This window comes from Alligator sinensis, unplaced genomic scaffold (assembly GCF_000455745.1).
Source record: "Alligator sinensis unplaced genomic scaffold, ASM45574v1 scaffold100_1, whole genome shotgun sequence".
NCBI lineage: Eukaryota > Metazoa > Chordata > Crocodylia > Alligatoridae > Alligator > Alligator sinensis.
In genome coordinates, this window is record NW_005842193.1 from 725,601 (window position 1) to 735,382 (window position 9,782).

The 9,782-nt window shown below is 42.6% G+C and overlaps 1 protein-coding gene across 1 annotated transcript in view; it reads left to right on the top strand.

The window, feature by feature from the left end:
* The window catches only part of COG5 (component of oligomeric golgi complex 5), a 363,968-nt gene that overhangs the window by 309,548 nt on the left and 44,638 nt on the right, over positions 1-9,782 (top strand). The gene's annotated exons all lie outside the window — the stretch shown is intronic.

A 9,782-nucleotide genomic window follows, 5' to 3' on the forward strand; every position in this document is an offset into this window, starting at 1 on the left:
GTTACAAGAAATAATGGCCACAAGCTAGCAGAGAGCAGATTTAGATTAGACATTAGGAAGAACTTCTTCACAGTTCGAGTGGCCAAGGTCTGGAATGGGCTCCCAAGGGAGGTGGTGCTCTCCCCTACCACGGGGGTCTTCAAGAGGAGGTTGGATATGCATCTTGCTGGGGTCATCTAGACCCAGCACTCTCCTGCCTATGCAGGGGGTCGGACTCGATGATCTATTGAGGTCCCTTGCGACCCTAGAATCTATGAATCTATGAGTCGTAGGGGTCATGGGATACCGGTCTGAAGTGGAGACTATGGATAAGGGCAACATTAACTGGTGGCAGGGTGCAGAAGGGTTAGACAATGAACAGGTATGATTTTGTGGTGAAGTTACTATTAGATATATTGGGGGTGCAGGCAGAACCTCACCAGCATGATTGTTTTCTCCAACTGAAAGACATGGCAAATGACTTATGGGTACCTTGGTGGTCAAGGACTGCCTTGGTGGTCAAGGACAAATGAGAACAAAGTGGTCAGAGTGACAATGCTAGTCAAGAATCCAGAGGTGAAAGTACAGCAGGTAGAAGACATCATCAGTGGCAGACTGTAGCAAATGGTAATATCAGTCAGGGGAACAGAATTAGAAGTTTTTAGCTATATGTACCACCAGAGTGGGAGGGGAGGAAGGCTCTCCTTAGAAAGCTAGCAGTTTATGTGGTCAGAGGGAGACTGTAGATAATAGCAGGGGACTTCAACTGGATAATAGAAGCAGGTGACAGAATAGGGGAAGGAGGAGACGGAACTTTAGACAGGTCATCCAGATTGGTGACAAGTATAGTTAAAGAAGCGTCACTAACAAATATGTGGGCAGAGGAGAAAGTTTTCACTGGAACTGACCTCAGTGGAAAGAAATAATGAAAAATTGATTTTGTATCTGTAAATTTCCTTTAGAAAAGGCATAAAGATTAGGAACAAAGAAGCCATATGTGTAGCATTTAGCGATCACTGGATGCTGAAAGCGGAGCTGAGTCTTGGTAAGAGCCCCATAAGAGGAAGGGGAGTGTAGAAGTTAAAAGTGTGAATATTACAAGGTTTAGAGATATGTCAAGCATACACACAAGGCAGTATGGGAGGTGGAAAACACTAAAGAAATGTTTTAAGAGTACCAGAGAATGGTAGATGATGGTAAAGAAGAGGACAGGAGAATTCTTCAGGAAGAAAGGCTGAAAAACTTTGGGGAGAAGAATGAAATTGTTGAGAGAGCTACAAAGAAAGATGCTGGAGCTGCTAAAGGAAGCTGCAGAAGGAAGACAGGTATGAGAAGAACTAGAAGAAACAAGGTAAGAGATAGAAAGCTGGTTTAAAACAGAGATGAGAAGGAAAATGTTTTTAGAACAAGCACCCTGGCTGGGAAAAAATGAAGAGTGGTCCCAATACTTTTCATCTAGAAGTAAGATGGTGAAAGGAAGAACTAAAAGCAGCGTGGGAAGAAGGTAGTGCCCAGGTGGAAAAGCAGAATGAGTTCTTAGAGGCAATGAGAAGATTTTATGTAGAGCTATATCAGAAGAAGGAAATAGACAGGAAGAAGATGAAGGTTTTGCTGGAAGAAATTGAAGAGAAAGAAGAGGAAGAAGCAAAGAAGAAAAGATAAGCTTAAAAAACGTGGAGGAGTGCTTAAAAATCTTTAAAGAGGGAAATGACCAGGAGCAGATGGACTACCTGTGGAATTTTATGAGACGTTTTGGGCATGAATAAGGAGGGATATAGTGAAAGTCTTCAAGAAAAATAGTGGAAACAGGAGAGGCAGGGAAAGCTTTTACAAGAGGCGTTGTAATCTTACTCTTCAAGAAAGGCAAGAAAGAAAAACTAGAGACCAATTATACTCCTTAATATGGACTGTAGGTTAATGGCCAAGACACTGGCTTTGAGAATGAGGAAAAACCTCCAGAAGATAATACATGATGACCAAGTATGCACAGTACCAGGTAGAAGGATCTCGGAAACAATCAGAGTGATCAGAGACAACACTGTCCCACATCCGAGAGAGGAAAACAAACACAGTTGTAGCAAATCTAGATTCCGATAAAGCATATGACAGAGTGGATCATGATTACATATTCGAAATGCTGGGAAAAATGGGATTCCCAGATAAATTTGTAAGTTGGATAAGGCTATTGCATAGAGAAGCAGAGAGTCAAGTCCAAATTAATGGGCATCTAAGTGTGGCCTTTAAAATCCGTACAGTAGTGAGGCAAGCATGCCCCCTGTCACCACTACTATTTGTGTGCAACATGGAACCTTTAGCACAAAGAATAAGAAAAGACAAGGTCTTAAGTGGAGGAAAGATACCGAGAGGGGGAGAAATAAAATGTGTATTATGCATGGATGATATAAATATAGTAGTTAGAGACAGAGATAGACTTTCAATGGAAAGGGTGTTAAAGCGTACATCAGAGTATGGAGAAGTGATGGGGGCTAACCTAAATAGATTCAAAAGCACCATAATGGGCATGGGGAACTGGAGGGACTTGGAGAAGTTGGGCCTTTAAATAAGAGAGAGTGAAATTAGAGTTCTAGGGATCACAATGGATGCTGAAGGGAAAGGTAATACAGCATGGGAAAAGGTGAAGGTAAGATTACAGCAAATACTTTGGTTATAGTCCGGAAGGATGCTGTCCTTTGTCAGAAAAGTGGCCGCGGTTAAGGTACTACTGCTGTTTATTCTATATAAAGGAATTGTATTCCCACCAATGTAGCGGCAGATTGCAAAAGCACAGAGAGAAATATGTGTGTTTCTCTGGCATGCCAAAAGAGAAAAGATCTAGATCTAAACGTCTTGGCTAGATCTGAACTGTACAAAGCAAGAGAGATGATGGGATGGGGGCTACGGGATTTGGGATTGTTCATCCGTGCAAAATATGTAAGCATGGTATTCAAGGTGATAATGGAGGGAGAGGGGAAAGCAGTGTATATCACCCAGATTCATGGAGCTGCAATTTTGAGGAAATGGGGAGTATGCCAGACCTCTTTAAAGAGTCCATGGGTATGGCAACTCCTGATTCATTATATCAGGATGGAAGGTTTCATGCAGAGGTAGAAAATAGGGAAGGTAGGGCTAGAGGTCCTGAAAGACCATAAGAAATTGATGAAACTGTAAAGGAGAGGGACAGGATGGCAGCAGTGGGAAGCTTCACAGAAGGACAAGTGAAGAAGGTGTGGGTAGTGGGTAAACAACTAAAAGGGCAACATGCTGACCTAGTGTGGATGGTTGTAAGAAATATCTTACCAGTGAGAGAGATGCAACACAGATGGGGCTTGAAAAGCTCACTAGGTGACCAAGGGAGAGTTCCAGGGAAGAAGAAATGGAGAGACCTATTTTGGGAGTGGTACATATGCAAAAAGATGTGGAAAAGGGTTTGCCACTTCCTGAGTGTCACCAAAATAAAACTATAATTGGCACAAGAGATGGTACTATATGGAGTCACACCAAAGGGACTGGAGAAAACATTATTAAGAACTTCATTAGCATATTTTAAATCTAGTTTATGGAAACCTCTGGTTTTTTAAGGGGTTGGCTTTCACTGAAAGAGCGCCTGAAGTTGGGGGTGCATGAATAGAAATACTACATCGATCAGGACAAAGAAGAGATTGGAGGAGAAGAGGCAGAAAAGAAGTGGAGAAAAAAAAGACTGGACACACTTGTTTCACTAAACCAACAGAAAGGACTGATGGGAAGGGCAGAGAGTTTCAGGTGGTTACTAAAGTAATAGTATTTCATGGGGTCCTGTGTGAAGAAAAAGGTCTACTGTAAGGGGTTCTTTTGTAGGAAGTTGATGTATGTTTTTAAGGGTTTAATATATGTAATTGTATGTTTTTGGATATGCAGTTGTTTTTGCAATATGAAATTTTGGTTAAAAAAAAAAGTTCCCATCAGCATTTTTTGCACTGGGGAGGAGCTTGCTCCAGCCTCTCCAAATGGTGGCCTGGTATTCCAGTACCTCATGGCCCAGTGCTTGTTCCCTCCTGGGAGAGCAACTGCCTGGTTTTTTTAAGGGGAATACGTGTGTGCACACGTGCACACACTTTCCCATCAGCATGCTTGCCTAATATAGGTCATGTGTTTTATAGTCATGCTTAGTGTTGGCTGCATTTAATCAACTTCATAGTTGGTTTCCAATGCTGAGCACATGATGCATTTGGCATCAATTTAATGGTGGATAATGTATTTAATGTGGTCTCCTTGTATGTGAATATAAGATGAGGAGCATTTTTTCCCATGCTGATTGGGGAAGACTTGTCTTATATTCAAGCAAATATAGTAACTTTAAAGTTTTCCTGAGCTCAGTTTATTCAACAAGGCAAATCTTGACTGGGTTACAAAACAAATGCAAATAAATACACAAAACCACCCTTCACTTTTGAGTATGTTGTCTAAGCAGTTTTGTTTCAGGCAGGCAAAGTCCTGGAACTGAAGACTATATTTTTTTCTATTAGGAGAAGGCTATTAGCTGTCTTTCTTCCATTTCTTCCTTAAAATTTTAAGAAAAGTAAACTGGCAAAAAAAAAATCAGGTGATTTTAATAATTCTACAATGGATTGTGAGTTGGGATGAGAAGAGGGTTCAGATCTTATAGCTCTGCAAGGAAATTTACCCTCTTCTATTAGTTTCAGATCTCACATCTCAAAAGAAGGGCAGGATTTTCTGTTAAGACCTTGAATCTCTGCACTTGATTGTTGTGTTTCCAAGTCCCTAGAAAAATGAAACATTTAATTTCTTCTCATGAAACAAAAAAAAAAGATTTTGGAATCTAAGAGATGTTCTACCAGAATGTCTTATATGAAATCAAAACTTTCATTCTATAGTTTTACAATATTAGAGGAAGCCCAAGACTTGTTCTGTTGTGCATGTCTTAGAATATCTGATTTCTGAAAGATTCAGGGTTGTTTTGATCCTCTGTAGAAATTTAAACTGAAGTTATTACTGCTTATGGATTTTTGCCTGTTGAATATTTTCTCACCTGTCAGTGAAGAGCATTTTTTTACTTTCACTGGTCTAGAATCTTCCTAACCTTGACACTTGGATTCAAATCTTACCCTTTGAATCTCAGAGAAGTTATCTATTCTCTTTGAAAACAACCCTCTTTTTGGCTGTAACATCTTGTGGCAAAACTACTGGATTATGGGTTCTTATAGATGATTCTTAGGCCTGTGCGAAGCAGCAGGTATTCAATTTGGATTCAGCCAATTTGGAGGGACACTGATTCGATTCAGTGATTCAAATCACTGTCCTGATTCAATTTGGCCGATTTGGATCCAAAGATTTGGCACTGATTCGGAGATTCAGCCATAGATTAAACAGGCAGCAGTCCTCGAGGAAGTTGGGCACACCTGCCTCCAGCTGGTAAGTCTGTTGTGGTAGGCAGAGGGGGGAGGGAAGGGGCGTGGTGGGGGCAGATCAGCACCCCCACAGTGAGGGAGGGATTGGGGTTGGGGCTGGGGCAAGCTGCCTAGCCAGGGCAGGGGGGCACAGGACTTAGGGAGAGGGGCTCCCGCCACTGTGTGGTGCCAGTCCAGGAGAGCATGGGAGTGGGCGTGTGCCCCTGGATCCGTGCACAGTGGGCTGAGCCAGGCTTCACTCTGGACAGGCAGTGGTAGGCGTTGGGAGTGGGGGCTATGCCCTCCCGCTGCTCACCCAACCTCCCCGCACCTCCCAGACAAGCCGCGACTTCACCCCAACTGAGCAAGCAGTAGCAGGGCATGGGGGCGGGCACGTGAACTTGAATGAGAGCGGGGCTGGCGGCAAGGGCTATGGGAAATTTTAGGGTGGCTGCAGCCCCCCCATAGCCTCTGATCTACTGCGCTCTGCAGGGCGGGCGGAGCCTGGGCTGTGCTGCGGGCTGTGGCTGGGGCTAGCCGCCCGGAGCACAGCCCTGGCTGCACCCACCCCATAGAGAGCAGCCAGGGCTGCACCCACCCTGCAGAGTACAGCCTGGCAGCGGGCAGCTGGGGCTAGCCTCCCAGAGCGCAGTCCAGCCCATCCCACCCGCACAGATTCAGGGGCATATGCCCACTCCCTCCTGGACTGGTGGTGCACAGTGACGGGAGCCCCCGCCCCAGCTGGGCTGCCTGTCCCAGCCCCAGTCCCTCTCTCACTGTAGGGGCATTGATCTGCCTCTCCCACACCTCTTCCCTCCCCCTTCTGCCCAGCACAATGGACTTACCAGCTGGAGGCAACTGTATCCAGAGTCCTCAAGGACTGCTGCCTGTTTGGTCTATGGCTGAATCTCCGAATTGGTGACAATTCAGAGCTTTCAGTGGGTCTCCCAATTTGATTTGGATTTGGAGATTTAGTTGTCGAATCGGGCTGAATCTCCTCCGAATTGAATCAGCTACTGAAGCTTTGCACGGCCCTAATGATTCTACTTATGCCATATTCCATAAAGTTAATGTTATTGTAAAACTTCACCTAAAATTTATCTACTAGGTGGTAGCTTATGTTCAAATAAGTCTATAAACTGATGCCAATAACCACTTGTTTTGCTGAGTTATAACTTAGGTGGAGTGAGGCTGTACACTGTTAAATGTTACCATGAAGAAAGCACAAAGCCTAATTGTAGATCTCCCCAATTATTTATAGCTCACAGAGAGAAATCCCAGGGCCAAACCATGTTGACTAGGAAGCTATCTAAATGGATTATGTGTTTTATAATAACTTTTTATGATCAGGCAGGAGTCCAAGTACAAGATGGATTGATTTGCTTTCAGCCAGAGGTATGACCACATCAGCTGCCTCTGTTTGGAATGTGTCTAGTCTTGAAAATGTCAAACTAACGATTGAGTTGAGTCCATGCTTTCACAACGTATTAGTCTTTCTAGCCTCAAGATAGATCAGATACTGTACTGTATTGAGAAGGCACTGCTGCAGTCCCAGCTCTCTTAAACACTTATCTTAGATTCAGTTGCTACTGCTTACGTCAGGGAATGGCAGCCTTCTGCTGACACAGGCCAATGCTTATAATCCAACCATCACTGTGGGCCAGAAGTCTCCCTTCTTCCCCCTTCTGAACAGCTAGGTGCCAGATTCCCAGCCCTTTCACAGCAAGAGTAAGCTCTAATGTCATGGAGATCAGGTTTTGCAGCATTATGGAGCAGATATGTGGCACAGTGCAGCTCTGTGAGACTGATCCATATCTGGCCTCCACAGGCCTGATTGACCTCTTTGCGAGTCAGAACCAGCACAGGAGCCATAGGTTGCCAGCATAGGTTGCCAACCCCTGGCTTAGACCTTTAAAAGAGGGGGTTTCCAGATATAATTTATGGTGGAGATAGGTAGTGAACAGAGTTGCTTAAAAATGCAGTATATGGAGGACATTTGCTTCAAGGTCTCCTCCTACTTCTAGAAGGTTTTTCTTTTTATCTGAGGGGCCAGTTGATGCAATGTAGCGTTGTCCTCTTTCCCATCAGTACCGTCAGTGTGTGCTATTAGGTAGCTAAATAACATCTTAAACCCTTGAAACGTGTTATCTGAAGCAAAAGTTCCTACAAGACAAATCTCTCTTAGTTAGTATTGCCCAGGAGTACCTCATGTAGTAAACTAAATTTTACTAGATGACCTCCTGAGGTTCCTTCCAACCCTAACTTTCTATGTTAAATTCTCTTTTTGTTACTAATTAAAAGCAAGAAATTAAAACAAAAATCACACAATACATTCTGCCATATTTCAGATCAGATGGAGGTTGCCAGATTTAAATATCTATTCCTTTGGTTGTTAACGCTATGGAGTCATACTTTACAGGCTTAAAATATTTGGCTTCCTTTCCACCTTTTGCAGTGTCAACTTTCTGTCTCTCTTCTCAGACAGAGAAAACAACCTGGTCAGTCTCATATTTCAGTTCTCATTCACTATCTTAATTATATATATTAAAATTCAAATTAAAAGTTTTCATTTTCATTCACATAGTAGCTTCTGTCATGATGTTTTTTAAGCCGTGTTTTTTTTAATACTTATATTTTTAGGGATAAAAAATAGGACAATATATATTTGAAGGGAGAGAATCATCCTGAAAATCAGACAATTTTAAAAAGTTAAAAGTAATTTGAATCATGATAAACTATTCCAAGTGTCAGTGTGCCCCAGTAACAAACAGTATACAGACAAGCTCTCCTAGACAGCTGAATTCTCAAAACCTTCTTGCCTCAGGAAATCACTGCTGTGGCAGAAAGGATAAGCCAGAGACAGCATATTATGAATGTTGAGGCTTTTACCCAATATCCAGTGGGGCATCTTCATATGAGGTAGCCTTGTGAATCCCCTGCAGCTCAATTTCAAATGTTATTGACAGTAGCAAAGATTTATCAGCCTCTGCGCTTTAAGCACGTGATAATAGTCTAATGCTGAAAGGGTCCAGAAAATCCCTGTCAAATCCAAGTTTGATTAATCTGAAAGAACTAAAAATAAGTATTAATTTTGGGAAAAGTTGATTGTTGTTAAGCATTTTAGATGGTATGTGTGTCGTTTTGGACAACAGTGCAGAGAATATAAGCAGTGTATTTCTGCCAGGTGCCTCCACATCAATCATGGGTTGGTGCGAGTCCTGGTGGAGCAGCATAGTACCCCGGGAATTCATAGTGCCCCACACCACCCTGCACCTCGATACTGGGACCTGCACCAATCCATGTTTCACATAGAAGCACGGGTCAGTTCAGGTCCTGGTAAGGATGCGCAGGGTGGCGCAGGACCTGGGAATTCCCGATGTGGAGGCATGGGGCTGCATAGGTCCTGGTGTAGGGGCACGGGTCACCAGGGATTCCCTGGATCCTGCGCCAGCCTGTGCTAGGATCCCTACCACTCTATCCATTTCACTCATATCATACATGTGGGCCCTGCACATGTTCAAAGTAAAGCTGGGTAGAAACCAGCTATAAAATTATTACACATTTTCAAGCACCAACTTTGCAAGCTGGTTGGCCCTTTTTATAGCAGGATAGACATTTGTATGGTGTGAAAATTACTTTGCACATGTGATCGGTCTAAATCTGTTGCTCCATTAACCAGTTAATTATGTGATAATTACTTTGTATGTGTAGCTCGTCTAAATTTATTACACAATTAACCAGTTAATTGTTTGATATGTTACCTGTGGCAGGGGCTTATGATATTTTGAATTTTTTATTGACTATTTGGGTCTTGTAAAGAACTATGAGTGTTAAAACCCTATTCTTTAACAATTTTTTTTATTTTATGTAAATTAAACAAGCATATTCTTGTCATGTATATGGCTTGTATCCTGAGAAACTAGTTTTGCTCGTGTACTGTTTACTTTTGAGTGTGCATTGCCATGGGAGCTATGGATATATTGTCGAGATTGATTTTGGGAAAGGTCACTAACTGGCTTGTTCAGGGGTTTAAATGTATTCTTGGTGGAGGATCTGAAGTGTTGGGCTTATTTCTTTGGGACTTTGCTAAAGGATAAACTTGTATCCTAGACCAAGAGTATGTGTAGATAATCACAATTGTCATGCCTCAGTGAAGTCTCCTGATAATAGCAATACCTGCTGTAATTGCTTTACAGCTACTAGCAAGGATTCACCAAGTCAGCCTCCACCTGTACAGTTCTTTTAACAGAATGTTGTGTTTCTGTACTTGTATATATAGCACCCCCATATTTCTAGTTATGTTTCCAAATTTAATTTAAAAAATAATAAACATCTCCTGTGAAAGGGCTGTAGTTAATCGTCTTATACATCATTCTTGTGCATTACGATTTATACTGGTGACCACCCCCTCCTGCT